The sequence below is a fragment of the Ochotona princeps genome, chromosome 29 (assembly GCF_030435755.1).
Source record: "Ochotona princeps isolate mOchPri1 chromosome 29, mOchPri1.hap1, whole genome shotgun sequence".
Classification (NCBI taxonomy): domain Eukaryota; kingdom Metazoa; phylum Chordata; class Mammalia; order Lagomorpha; family Ochotonidae; genus Ochotona; species Ochotona princeps.
In genome coordinates, this window is record NC_080860.1 from 3,726,569 (window position 1) to 3,740,659 (window position 14,091).

A 14,091-nucleotide genomic window follows, 5' to 3' on the forward strand; every position below is an offset into this window, starting at 1 on the left:
GATTGAGGCCGGCAAGCCCTGCGGTCTCCGAATGGCCCTTTACACCCAGGAGGCCGGCGGAATGCCCTCCCCGTGTTGTGGTAGAAAGTGATGCGTGGCAAGAAAACCATTAGGGAGCATTGGGAACAAGGGTGATGGACGTTTGGAGGGTGCCGAGGGGGGACACAGCAGAGGAAGTGGCTTTGGAGCTGAGAGCTGCAGCCTCGAGAGTGTGTGGATCCCAGGGGCGAGCGCACTCGGGAGAACTGGCAGGAGCTGAGGTCCTGGCTGCTGGGGAAGCCTGGGACGAGGCAGGTAGTGCGTGGTGCACCAGGCGGTGGCCTTTAAATAGATTTTGGGTACTGTGTTGAAAAACACTGGCAGAGAGATCATTTGGTGTCAGGTTACCAATGGCTTTGATGAAGGTAAGTGAATGATGGGGGAACTGAGGCGTCAGAGACTTCACTGATGACCTAAGAGGCTGCAAGGTAGTGGGCAGAGTTGGAACTGAACCCTGGTCTGTGTTACTCCAGGGCAAGCGCAGCCTACCTTGGCCGTGGCCTCTGGGTAGATGGCTCCCTACAGTGTGCCCAGTACTCGGGGTTCACTCGCGCTACGGAGTGTGTTCCTTCCTGTCTATACATGTCTCTGGGGTCTTTGCTTGACCCAAGGCCTTGGCTTGATATGTGTGTGTGTGTGTATATACATATATATATGTACATATATATTTTTTTTCTAGAATTGTGCTCCTGACAGCAAAGCCCTCTTTTTTTACATTTAAAACCAATAAAAATTGTTGGTGCATTGGTTCAACTGGGTAATCCTCTACCACCAAGTTTTGGGATCCCATGTAAGTACCGGTTTGCTTCCTGTCAGTTTCACTTCCCATTCAGCTCCCTGCTTGTGGCTTGGGAAAGCATTCAAGGACGGACCATAGCCTTAGGACCCTTCACCTGCGTGGGAGACCTAGAAGAAGCTCCTGGCTCCTGGCTTCAGATCTGCTCAGCTCTGGCCATTGTGGCTGCTTGGGGAGTGAATCAGCAAATGGAAGATCTTTCTGTTTCTCTGTAAATCTGCGTTTCCAATAAAAATAAATAAATCTTAAAAATAAAACTTTTTTTTTTTTTTTCATTTTATTTGAAAGGCAGAGAGGAAGATCTTCCATTCATTAATTCACTTCCTGAATGGCTACAACAGCCAGGGCTGGGCTGAAGCCAGGAGCTTGGAACACAGCCTGCATCTCCCATGCAGGTGACAGGGACCCAGCAACGCATTAGCAGGAAGCCAGAAGCTAGAAAGAAGTCAGACTTGAACCCAAGCACACGAGGCTGGGATGCTGCTATCTGCACCAGACGCCCATCCCAGTCTGAAGGTTGCATGGTTCCACATTGATGTTGCATTACAAACATTGATGTGAAGTCTTTCCCATCTTGATTGGAGAGCATTGCCGGCATTGCCCTGGATGGAATGTCTTAGAGAACTCTGCAGGATAGCTTTAAAGCACTGTGGCTGCTTGGGAAGAGTGTGTTAGCTGATGGCAGCGGGAAAGAATGTCCAGGGAGAATGACCTCTTCAGGTTTCAATCAGGGAAACCATGGGGAGCCTGTTCCCCCACCTCCAGAGATTGGCAAACTGCTCGTAACCAGCCTGGAATCTGGCTAGGCCATCTGGGTTAATGTCCTGGGCCTGGCACCAAGTACCAAGGAATCTTGGCCACAGTTAGTAAACGAGTTTTTTCCCTTTGGTCTCCATCTGGCACCTTCAGGAGGAGAGATTCCACAGGCACTGCACTCAGTCGGTGGGTGTGGCTGTCTTCTCATTGTGGATTTATTGCCGTCCGGCAGCAACCTCTTAAAAGTGTTCTCTGCGTGTCATGGGGAAGAGTTGTGTTCCAGAGTTCCTGTTGAGGCCCCTCTCCGTGCCTAGTGAACAGGCCTCCTCCCCTCGTTGAGGACCCTCTCCGTCCCTAGGGAGCAGGCCGCCTCTCCCTCTGCTCAGGCAGCCATTTCGCTACCCTGGTGTTTTACACAAGTCCAAGTCCTCATGTGCGACTGACTTAAGTCATTTGGTTTTCATGTTCTGCTTTGCTTACTTACATCTCAGTATAGTTTGGATCAGTTCCCAGAATAATTCTTGCCCATTTTTTACACTTAGATGGCCGAGTTCTTGATTTACAGTATCCTCTCAAGGGCCTGACGGCTCGGTGTTCAGGATGCACACGTCCTGGGCGGGCCGCCCTGATGAGGCCGCCCCGTTGACCTGACACCTTCTTCCTCCACCTGCTCAGTGCACTGCAGTGTATGGCAGGCTTTTCCTCTTTGTGTTTAGGAAAGACAAACAACATTAGGCATGTTTTCCTGAAGCAGTAGTTTTTAAAGGGAATTTTTTTTTAAAGATTTATTTATTTATGTCAAAGGCAGGGCTCCAGAGAGAGAGAGAAATTCCAATCACTTTCTCACTCTCCAAATGTCTGGGCAAAACCAAAGCCAGGAGCCAGGCGCTCCTCCTGGGTCTCCCGTGCTGCCGGGGGGGCCCCCATACTTACGCCAATTCTGCGCTTTTCCAGGCACGTTCAAGGGATGATGGACCAGAAGTGGAGTAGCCAGGTCTTGAACCAGCACCCATATGAGCTGCCAGTGTCACATGTGGTGACTTCAACAACCCTGACTCTGTGAATAATTTTTTTTCGGAAAAGTTTATTTATTTTTTTTTAAGATTTATTTTTACTTAAAAGGTTTACAGAGAGAAAGAGAGAGAAGAAGGAGCCAGGATCATCTTCTTGGTCTCCCATGTGGATGTAGAGGTATAATGACTTGGGTCCTGCCTTAAATGGAAGTGAGTTAATGGGACTTGAACTGGTGCCCATATGGGATGCTGGCACCACAGGTTGAGGCTTACTGTGCTATGCCACGGTGCGAGACCCCCTGAAAATCTTGTAATGAAGTGTTTGGCCTCCTCCTCCTGTTGTTGGGTTCACCCCCACGTGATGGTTTCTTCGTGGAGGTGTTACGCTCTGATACGTTAAGGCAGAAAGGAACCTGTTCATACATTTCCTTTTTGGACTGCAGAATAAATAGACTTTATGAACAGGGTAATTATTTTATAGCCTAAATGAGAGAAAATTTTTACCATGAAAATTCTTGTATACATAAATGTGGACGATTACACAAAGGTGTGTGGCTATCAGATGAAACCATATTATTCTGTTGTGAAGTGCATGTAGCTTATTCAGGTTGTTACATTGAGAATGTAGGGTAGAATCAAGTTAGAATTTGTTTTCTTTTTTTTTTTTTTTTTTTAAAAATATGGAACGCTTCACGAATTTGCGTATCATCCTTGCGCAGGGGCCATGCTAATCTTCTCTGTATCGTTCCAATTTTAGTATATGTGCTGCCGAAGCGAGCACAGAATTTGTTTTCAATTGAAGGATGGGGGCAGGGGCAGCTGGGTCATGCTGGGCTGGGGAGACAGGCCGTCAGCTCAGTCTCCACTTGGGTGGCACCCAACAACCCGAGCCGGCCTTTGTTTTCTGCTAAGCTGCAAGTTAGTGGGAAGCCTGGATCCTGGAGGGCTGGGACTCCCACTCAGGCACCGAAATCCCTAAACGCTGCCCATGATGAGGTTTTAGGAAAAGCTTTCCAGTGAAGTGTCTATGAGATCGCGTGGGCTTGTTTTTTCCTTTGTAAAGGAATTTTATAATGCGTCTTATTTTTTTTTTAACCCTCTCCACTTTTGACTTTACTGTTTAAAATTTTATTTGAAAGTCAGATTGAAAGATAGAGGATGGGGAGAGAGGGAGGGATTCCGTCTGTTGGTTCACCTCCCAGGTGGCTGAAACCAGGAGCCAACAGCTTCTTGGTCTGCCTTGTGGAGCGCAGAAGTCTGATAACCAGTACCATTTTCCACTGCTTCCTCAGCACATTAACAGGGAACTGGATCAAAAGTGGATCAACTGGGACTTGAACTGGCGCCCAGACAGGAGGTAGACATTGCAAGTGGAGTCTTAACCCACTGTGCCGAGTACTGTTCCTCTTGCATGTATTTCATGTGTGGTTAATTTTGTTTAATAAAGCTTCTCACATTCTCCTATGGGTCTGGCCAGTAAGAAACATCTCATGGGATGGGAGAAAAGCCCCAAAAATGCTATCTAGCAAATGTCTACTGAGTACTTTGAGATCTTCCCTTTGCTGGTTTATACACTGACCACCTGTATCAGCCGGGGCTGAGCTAGGCATAGCTATGAGCCCGGAACCCAGTCTAGGTGTGCCACATGGGTCACCTCCCAGGATTAGCAGGAAGCTGAGAGGAGACAGCAGCTGGGACTGGATCCCAGGGATTCCAGCATGGCGGCGTAGCTCACTGAGCCCCAGCACCTGTCCGTTTTTGATTTTCATTTTAGTTGAAAGGCAGAGATTGAGCGAGATCTTCCACCTAGTGGTTCATTCCCCCAGGGCCTGTTACCGCTGGGGCTGGGCCAGGCTGCTGGAATTCAGTCCGAGTTTCACACGTGGCTGGCAGGTGCCCAAGTATTGGACCCATCATCTTCTGTCTGCTGCTCCTGGGGTGAGCGTTAGCAGGAAGCTGCATCACATGCCGAATAGCTGCTGCTCACTTGGGATTTGGGAACTGTTGTTTAATTCTGTTTGTCAGAACTTGCTGAGTACCTACAATAGGGAGACACCAGCCTAGACGCTGGGGATAGGAAGTTGAGAAAAGCAGGTGCCATCCTGTCTTGAAGAACCAGGGCTGTTGCGGGAGGGCAGGTTGAGAGCAGCTGCGGCTGTTCTGGTACCTCTGTAGGATGCTGATCAAAGTGCCTGGGTTCAAGTCCCCACTCTGGCTTCTCCAGCTGCTTGCTGATGCGTACCCTGGGAGGCAGCAGGTGGTGGCTCAGATCCACGAGTTCTTGCCACCGCGTGGAGATCTGTGAGCAGTGCCAGGCTGCTGGCTTTGGCCCGGCAGGTCATTTGCAGAGTGAACCGTTGGATGGAAAATATCTGCTCTGCTTTAGAAAAAAATAAAAAAAATTAAAAAAAAAGGGAGATGGGGGATAAAATGAAACAAGAGCCTCGTGCTTCGCTGGTCAGCAGATCCCAGCCCGTCACGAGTGGCTGCACTTCGAGTCGCTTGCTTATCTGGAATTTGGGAGTGATGGCTGCTTCGTTCGGCAATTGTGAAGATTAAATGGAGTAATGTATGCTGAAAGCAGTAAATGTTGGAACTCTTTTTTTCCCCATTTCCCAGTAATCTCTTCCTCAGCTTACGCTAAAGGAAGTTAGGCTTCAACCTTGCATTTTTTATTCTGCTGTTTAAATTGGAACGGAGAAAAATACCCTAACCCATGTAGGAGGTTGAAGCTCTGCTTGTCGCGTCTTGGAAAGTTGGTTTGAGTACAAGCATCTTCATTATTGAAGGGCACGTTTTTAATGAACAGTTGTCAGTGAAGAACTTGTAATTTCTGAGGAGTTAAATATTCAGCATGGGAAGGCATCTCGTGCTCCCCCAACGGGGACGTGTGTGGGCCCAGTTTCAACAGGCGCGTGGTGGGTTGGGGTGTGGGTATGTGTGTGTTGAGCGAAAGGTGGGGCATTTGTCAGGACCAGTAGAACTCACTGTCTTTGGAGCCGGTTACCTGCCCAGGTGAACACTGAAGCTGCCTTTCCAAATCGGAATGCAGCCAGCCTCGTTCCCACCCATCTGCAGCTGGGGCAAGCCGCGTGGAAACGGCCTGCGGGGTGGGCAGTAGCTGAGGACTGCCCTGCACCGGGTGGTCAGGTGCCCTGTCGCAGAGGGTGACTGTTTTTTCCCACTGGATCTGAGGGCCTACAGCAACCCTTACATTTGCTTATTCGCTAAGGAACAACAAGAAAGCTTTTGTAAGGAGGGAAAAAACCAGGAAGTTGGTCTTTCTGTGAGCTTTCTTTGTGCCCTTTTCTTGTTCCGAACAAACAGTTGGTGTGTTCTGGCTGCTAGCCTGGGCCGCGCCTGCCTGTTGAAGGGCAGGCAGCCGTCTGCTCGCTCTCCTGGCTCGCTCACTCGCTCTCACTTGAGACTGTGGAGGGAAAGCAGCTTCGGCTCGTGAAATGGCGTTGTCTATGCTGTCCGGCAGCACAGCCGAGGCTCGTGTGCCCATGCGCGTCGTGGGGTCAGGAGCCCTTTAGGATCGGTTTCCTTGGTGGTAAAGTGAGGAGGCTGAACTGAGCTGCTGAGGTCTCTTCTGGTTCTGTAATTCTGTGATGCTACATTAAGCACCTTGGTCCTTTTCACACATTAGCATAACTGCTGCCGACTTGCCAAGTTCTTCTAGGAGGCGCTGATCAGGCCCAGCCATTTCAGTCCCAAGTCACAGAAGTGGAGATGGGTGACTGGGTGGCTGCCCATCTTTGTGTCTAAGTGGTAAGAACACACAGAACGGGCCCGGCGGCGTGGCCTAGTGGCTAAAGTCCTCTCCTTGAACGCGCCGGGATCCCATATGGGCGCCGGTTCTAATCCCGGCAGCTCCACTTCCCATCCAGCTCCCTGCTTGTGGCCTGGGAGAGCAGGAGAGGACGGCTCAAAGCTTTGGGACCCTGCACCCACGTGGAAGACCCGGAGGAGCTTCCTGGTTCCCGGCATCGGATCGGTGCGCACCAGCCATTGCGGCTCACTTAAGGAGTGAATCATCGGATGGAAGATCTTCCTCTCTGTCTCTCCTCCTCTCTGTATATCCGGCTTTCCAATGATAATAAAATCTTTACAAAAAAAAAAAAAAAGAACACACAGAACGCCTTCCCTCAGCCTGAGCTGTACGGGTTCCTCATTGCAGGCAGTTGCATCATGGTATGCTGTCTCATGCGTCAGCTCTCTGCCCGGGCTGCTGGCGAGCCCTCCTTCCCTGCTTTGTCAAATCGCTCTAGACTTTCAAACTCTGGGTCCAGTTTCCTCTGTGTCCTGTCAGATACTTTCTGCTTTTAAAAACATATTTCCAAGCACAGTAATTTTCAAAGGGCCTTTTCTGCTTCTGACTTTGATGGAAGCGTGTTATAAAGCTTCCCGTGTGCTGGCGGCTCTGACTGTGTGGCATTCTGGAGCCAGCGTGTGAGGTTGATAGGCTGCTTTATAAATTGCTCTGTCATTTAGGAATTGCCATTCAAACTCCCTTGTAACACTTCTCTTTTTGTTGTTTAAAGGAGGGAGATTTGGGCATCTCAGGCAGTGGCTTGACGTACTACATCGCAGCATCCAGTGAGCACCTCTGTATGAAGCCAGGGTTGCTGACAGCAGGGGGCTTCATGGCACGGTGATGGGGGGGCTTCAGAGGAGGTGGAGATCCATGGCATCAGTACTGGCGCATGTGAATGAGCTTGACAGTGGAATAGAAAACAAGGGGGTGGAATCCACCCCGTGAAGGGCTCTGTGATCTCCGGTGACCCAGCAGAGAGCCTGCTGCATGGGGAATCCACCCTATGAAGGGCTCTGTGATCTCTGGTGACCCAGCAGAGAGCCTGCTGCACGGGGAATCCACCCTATGAAGGGCTCTGTGATCTCTGGTGACCCAGCAGAGAGCCTGCTGCACAGGGGATCCACCCCGTGAAGGGTTCTGTGATCTCTGGTGACCCAGCAGAGAGCCTGCTGCACGGGGAGGCCTTGAAGTTAGCTGTGTGTGCTCTCACTCATGCCAGGGTGGTCTTCAGTGGGCGTGGCCAGTGCCGTAAAGGAGGTGACGTGCTTGGGACAGGAGGGATGGAATGGAGAGATGGACATGCCACGCGAGGGCAAAGGTGGTGTTTCTCACCCTTTAGCTCTCCTGCCTCTTCTGCAGTTCTTTTTCCTTTCCTTTGATTGTTCTGTATGGCTGTGTAACGTTTCTGGAATGTATAAATTTAGCATTACAACATATAAATTATCAGCTCTGCCTTTAGCTTGTGATTAAACTAAGTTTATAAGAATAATGGTATAGGGCCTGGTGGCGTGGCCTAGCGGCTAAAGTCCTCGCCTTGGACGCGCCGGGATCCCATATGGGCGCCGGTTCTAATCCCGGCAGCTCCACTTCCCATCCAGCTCCCTGCTTGTGGCCTGGGAAAGCAGTCGAGGACGGCCCAAAGCCTTGGGACCCTGCACCCGCGTGGGAGACCTGGAGGAGGTTTCTGGTTCCCGGCATCGGATCGGCGTGCACCGACCTGTTGTGGCTCACTTGGGGAGTGAATCATCGGAGGGAGGATCTTCCTCTCCTCCTCTCTGTATATCTGACTTTGTAATAAAAATAAATCTTTAAAAAAAAAAAAAGAATAATGGTATAAAAATAGCCAGCATGAGCTGTGGGAGAGCATCAGGCAGCTCTCAGGCTTCCCTTGTAAGGAGCTGTTTTTTTTTTTTTTTAGCCAAGTGGTTTTTGGTGGCCGTTTTTAAAGTTCAACCAAGATGCTTTTTATTTTATCTGAAACAATAAATAATGAGAAATGATTTTCTTAATTCTACTTTTTGCCTTGTATAGATTTTGAGTTTGAGTTTAATTTTTTTCAAGATATTTTTTAAGATTTATTTTATTTTATTTGGAAAGGCAGATTTACAGAGAGAAGGAGAGAGAGAGAGAAAGATCCTCCGTTCACTGGTTCACTTCCCAAGTGGCTGCAACAACCAGAGCTGAGCCAATCCAAAGCCAGGAGCCAGGAGATTCTTCTGGGTCTCCCACGTGGGTGCAAGATCCCAAGGCTTTGGGCCGTCCTCCACTGCTTTCCCAGGCCACAAGCAGGGAGCTGGATGGGAAGTGGAGCACCCTGGACATGAATTGGCGTCCAGATGGGATCTCAGCAGTTGCAAGCCACTAAGCTACTGCTCAGGGCCCCCGGTTTTTTTTTTTTCCCAAGATTTTATTTATTTATTTTTATTGGAAAGTCAGAGAGACAGAGAGAATTATCCTCCATTTGCTGATTCAGTCCCCAAATGGCCACAAGGGTCAGAGCTGAGCCATTCTGAAGCCAGGAACCAGGAACTCTTCCAGGTCTCCCATGTGGGTACCGGGTCCCAAGGCTTTGGGCTGTCCTCGACTGCTTTCCCAGGCCACAAGCAGGGAGTTGAAGTGGAGCTAGGACTCGAATACACCCACGTGGGGTTGGCAATGCTGCATTTGCTGCTTTTCCTGCCCAGACCCAGCGTTGGTGTTTGCTTTTGTCTAGTTAACGTCCTGGGCGCTTAACACTGTGTATGTAGAAACCTGAGACTCTGCACTCAGTGTTCTGTGATTCTCCTTCTAGAATGCCGCCGTGCGCATCCAGGGCTCTGGCCCTGCGGACATGGCTGGGGCCCTGCTCTCCCCCGTGGCCCTGCGGACGTGGCTGGGGCCCTGCTCTCCCCCGTGGCCCTGCGGACGTGGCTGGGGCCCTGCTCTCCCCCGTGGCCCTGCGGACGTGGCTGGGGCCCTGCTCTCCCCTGTGGCTTTCCCGTGGCTGGGGCCCTGTGGCTCTCCCTTGTGGCTCTCCCCCTTTGGGCGGCTGGCCCTCTAGACTTCTCTCTTCCCACTTGGGAAATGTTTTTCCTTCCTTTGGGTATGTTTGTTCCTGACAGAGCTGTGTGACCTTTCCCCTGTCTAAATTTGTTGTTCTTCATTCCTGAAATGTCCTGCCAGAGATAAAGGACTGAGGGGGCCGTGGGGCGTCCCTCTGGGCCTGCCCGACAGCTCTCCTCAGTTAGCCCTGTGGATCGCTGCTGAAGCCGGTGGCCCCGTCGTCCTCGCTCGGTTCAGCTACCGCGCAGCGACTCTTGTTGTTGGGGTGACGTCACTCACACTTGCCTTGTGTTTGAGGGTGAGGCTGCTGAGGCCCAGTGCCAACGATGACCTCAGGCGGCTCCATGTCACTCGGTGGCTTTGACTGACGCGCGTGAGCCTTCCAGGTGCTGTGCCTCGGAGAAGATTCTCCATCCAGGGTCGAGGGTGGTTGTCAGGGCACACTTTGTTGTCACGTCACTTGACTGCGTTGTGTAAATGTGCCCGTGTTCTCCACATTGCTTCTCTGAGGAGTGAGGAGTGAGAGGGCAGGGTTTTTCTTCCCTGGGTCTCCGCATCTTAAATTATGACTATTAGGTTATTTCTAAAGCAAAGGTAGTTTATCAGTTTGGATGGAAATGATCAAATTAGTAAGGAATGAACGCCTGACCAGCAGTGTGTCCTGTGGTTGGACCCACTGGTCCCCAAGCCGTCTCCCACTGCATATTCTTTTTTTTTTTTTTTAACAGATTTATTCATTTTATTACAGCCAGATATACACAGAGGAGGAGAGACAGAGAGGAAGATCTTCCGGCCGATGATTCACTCCCCAAGTGAGCCACAACGGGCCGGTGCGCGCCGATCCGAAGCCGGGAACCTGGAACCTCTTCCGGGTCTCCCACGCGGGTGCAGGGTCCCAAAGCTTTGGGCCATCCTCTCCTGCTTTCCCAGGCCACAAGCAGGGAGCTGGGTGGGAAGTGGAGCTGCCGGGATTAGAACCGGCGCCCATATGGGGTCCCGGTGTGTTCAAGGCGAGGACTTTAGCCGCTAGGCCACGCCGCCGGGCCCATATTCTTTTTTTTTTTTCAATATTTATTCCATTAATTATTGGGAATCCAGATGTACAGAGAGGAAGATCTTTCGTCCAATGATTCACTCCACAAGCGGCCACAACAGCCAGAACTGAGCCGATCTAAAGCCAAGAGCCTGAAGCCTCCTGTGGGCCTCCTTCATGGGTGCAGGGTCCCAGAACTTTGGCCCGTCTTCCACTGCTTTCCCAGGCCACAGGCAGTGAGCTGGATGGGAAGCGGGGCTGCCAGAATTAGAACTGGCACCCATATTTGATCTCGGTGCCTACAAGGTGAGGGCTTTAGCCACTAGGCTACTGTGTTGGCTTCCTGTGGGCAGGAGGGCGGGAAATCTCAGCAGGTCTGCGGTCCAGCAGTGCTCCCTTGGTCTTTGTCTTCAATTGCCCCCTTTCCTCCTGCACTCTTGGCTGCTGCGCCCTGGGGCCCGTCCTCATCCTGACGCACATTCCACACGTTAAGCCCCCCCCCCCCGCCCTCCCCTCTCTTTGGGGCGTGGTTGGGTCGTGTTTGGGCTACCAGGTCTGCTGGGCAGGGCCTTTCACTGCGGGCAGGGCTTCCTGAGTCAGTGAGCAGCTCTGGTATGTTCTAGTTGGGCCTTCTGGAAGGGCTTGTTTTTCCTTCTTTACTCCAAAGAACATTTACATTATTCAGAGTCCGATGTCGAGCTTCTCCACCCTGCCCGCCACGGGTGCTTCGTCGTGGAGTTTGGAAGATGGCAGCTGTGTGGCCGATGGGATTGGGGTGTCTGGTCTAAGGAGCTGCGGGCTCGGCCGTCTAACACCCACGCCACAGGTGTGTGCCACGTATTGGACAGACAGGGTTGAGATGTGCCGACAGTGGAAACCACTCAGTGCTTGTAGAATGGCTAATTTTGTGGATTGCATCTGGAAATAATATTTCGGGTACATTTAATTGAATTATTATTAAAACTAATTTTACCTGTATTTTAAAGTTTTCTAAAATGCAGTTCTCAGGAAATTTAAAGTTACATGTTTGTCCATCAGTTTGTTTGTGTTGGAGTGTGATTACTTGCGATGTGGGCCCATCAGAGCGGTGACTGCGCAGTTTGTCCAGCACTTCCCTGGCCTGCTTGCTGAGCAGCCCCCAGGGCTGGGGTCCCTCCACAGCGCTGAGCTGGAGGGTAAGACGCACTTATGGGTGCTGCACTGGTCTGGGTTCTTGTTTTTCTGGGAACTTCTCCGTGTGCCAGGGTCCTTTGGTTGAGAAAACAAACTGCGTGTCAGCGCTGTCCGGGAGGGAGGGACGCAGCAGGTGGGTTCATCCCTCAGGGACCACAGTGCAGAAGACATGGAGCAGGAGGACTGGTCAGGAAAGACAGCTGTTGGAGGCATTTCCTGCAGGGAGCGTGGACAGGGCGTGCTGCGCCCTGCTGGGAGCCCAGGCCCGGCTCTGGGCCGTCCACTGGCAGAGCGCTTAGGGCACGGCTTCAATGTTGATGGTCTAGGGGGAGGTAGAAATACTTAAGGTTTGCAGAAATAGTGGATACAATCAAAAAAGGAAAGTGCAGTCATTTGGGTGTTGTGTAAGGGCTTTCGGTGCGGCTCAGGTTTCGCCGCGTGGCTGCCTTGCTGGGGGTGGGGACAGCCGGTGACACAGCGGCAGCAGGCACTTATATAACCATGACTTCACAGGACCACGCTGCCCAGCCAATGCAGTCGGAGAGCACGGGCTTTGAATGTTTCTCTTCTGAAGCTGGACTTGGAAGTCAGCTCCAGCATTCTCTTTGGATTGCTCTCAGAACTTGCTTCCCCGGCTCTCCTGTGTTGAGCTCACACACGCTGCAGGTTGTTTTAGAAGAGAAGGGGCTGTGGTCCCCAGGTAAGTCCCTTGGCCTGTGCTGCTCCAGCTGGGCTGGCTGAACCCCGGGCTCTGCCTGCCGCGCACAGGAGCTCCCTCTCCTGGCAGGTTGAAGTCACTGCAGATCCTTCTGCTTTTCTACCTTCCCACAGAAACGAAGGGTTTAGTAACCCAAGGGATGTTTTCTCTTTGCTGTTGGGGCGAAGTGGACTAGGAAAGCTTAGTGTGCGGCATGTGCAGCTGTGATTAGCTGGGGGCCGTCCAGGACCAGCTGAGAGTGCCAGCAGAGGCTGGCTTGTCGAGCTGATCTCATCAGAGTGGCAGGGTGCTTTACCTTGGCAAACAGTGGCTTTCCTTCCATGTTTGAGTCCTTGAACTTTGGTGGATTTGAATTTGAAAGTCAAAGCAATCCTCCTTGGAAGGATGGAGTTTGATTAGTGTTACTAGGTTATACATGCGGATGCTGGGGTCTGGGGGAGGACGAGTTATTCAAGGTCACAGCTGGGGCAGAATCCAGGTTTCTCATTTCCCAGTTTAGCTCTTTCTATAATTTTTTGGAGCCATGCCATATATATATATTTTTTTTAATTAATAAAGCTTTAAAGAATCGAATAACAGTCATGAAGAATATTGTTCCTTTTAACTGAGCATTATATATATCATGGTTGTTTTGGGGAATTTTTTTTTTTTTCTGTAAGTTCCTTAAGCATGCCTTTAGAATACGGAGGTTGGGGCCAGCCTGTGGCGTAGTGCATTAAACTGCTGCTCACAGCTGTCGCTGCTGTCAGCGCTGGTTCGCATCCTGCCCAGCTCCCTGCTGATGTGCCTGGGAGACTCAGAGGGAAAGATCTGGGTCCTTACACAACTTTAGGCCGGACCAGTCTCAGATGTTGCAGCCATCTGGGAAGTAATCCAGGAAATGGAGGATCTCTTGTTATCTCTCAACCTCTCTCTCTACCTTTCAAATAAGTAAATGAAAGATAAGCTTTGGGCCGCCCTCTGCTGCTTTCGTAGGCGCATTAACTGGGAGCTGAAAAGGAAGTGGAGCAGCCTAAACCCAAGCTGGAGCCGATATGGGATGCCAGCACCACTGAGCCACGGTACCAGCCCCTCAAATTCAAGAAGTTTTAGCTTCTCGGGAGTCGCAATAAAAGCTGGGACTCCTCGTTAGGGTGTCCTAGCATCAGAAATCATTGCTAACCCATGAAACGTAACGCCAGCCTATTTGTGAACGTGGCGAGGCCCTGGGTACTTTCTGACTTGGGCTGTAGCTGAACGTGCTGCTCACCTCAGGTGGGAGGGCCATTTCCATGGGAACAACAGGTACAAAGCCACCAGCTCCTCATTCAGGAACATAGAACTTTGAGTTTTGCTTTAAAATGGTCAGGTCGTAGCCTAGAGGCAGACAGCATCCGAATTCCTCTCTATGAGGTCATCATCATGACATCATAGCCAAGTAGTTCAGAGTGTTCACCCTGCGTCTGGCAGGACGTGAGCTGAGGCCTGGCCCGATTCTGCAGACACCTGAGGTACCCAGTTGTCTTGTTAAACTTGTGTCCTCATCGCTAACTTCTGTAGATCGAAATAAATACACTGATAGCAGACACTTTGTATTTTGTGGAAAGAAATTTTATAATGATGAAAAATCATCGTTTATAAACATTTGGCGGGACATTTAAAGGAGGAAACTTTGTGATTAAGCAACAAAAGTATTTTCCCTGCGAGTGGATGTACTCTTGCTGT

At 50.8% G+C, this 14,091-nt stretch overlaps 1 protein-coding gene and 1 non-coding gene across 12 annotated transcripts in view; one reads left to right on the top strand and one right to left on the bottom strand.

Annotated features, from left to right (window-relative positions):
- CLIP1 (CAP-Gly domain containing linker protein 1) overlaps positions 1–14,091 on the top strand; it is an 81,248-nt gene that overhangs the window by 2,500 nt on the left and 64,657 nt on the right. Inside the window, exon 1 of one of the 11 annotated variants that reach the window (XM_058656949.1) lies at positions 12,319–12,369. The exons of the other annotated variants lie outside the window; for them this stretch is intronic. The gene's annotated coding sequence lies outside the window, so the exon portion shown is untranslated. Of the gene's footprint in view, positions 1–12,318; positions 12,370–14,091 lie in introns of those variants that run through there. 11 annotated transcript variants of the gene reach the window in all.
- On the bottom strand, positions 3,279–3,385 carry LOC131478320 (U6 spliceosomal RNA). The gene has a single exon (XR_009244410.1). It is a non-coding gene; the product is annotated as a U6 spliceosomal RNA (small nuclear RNA).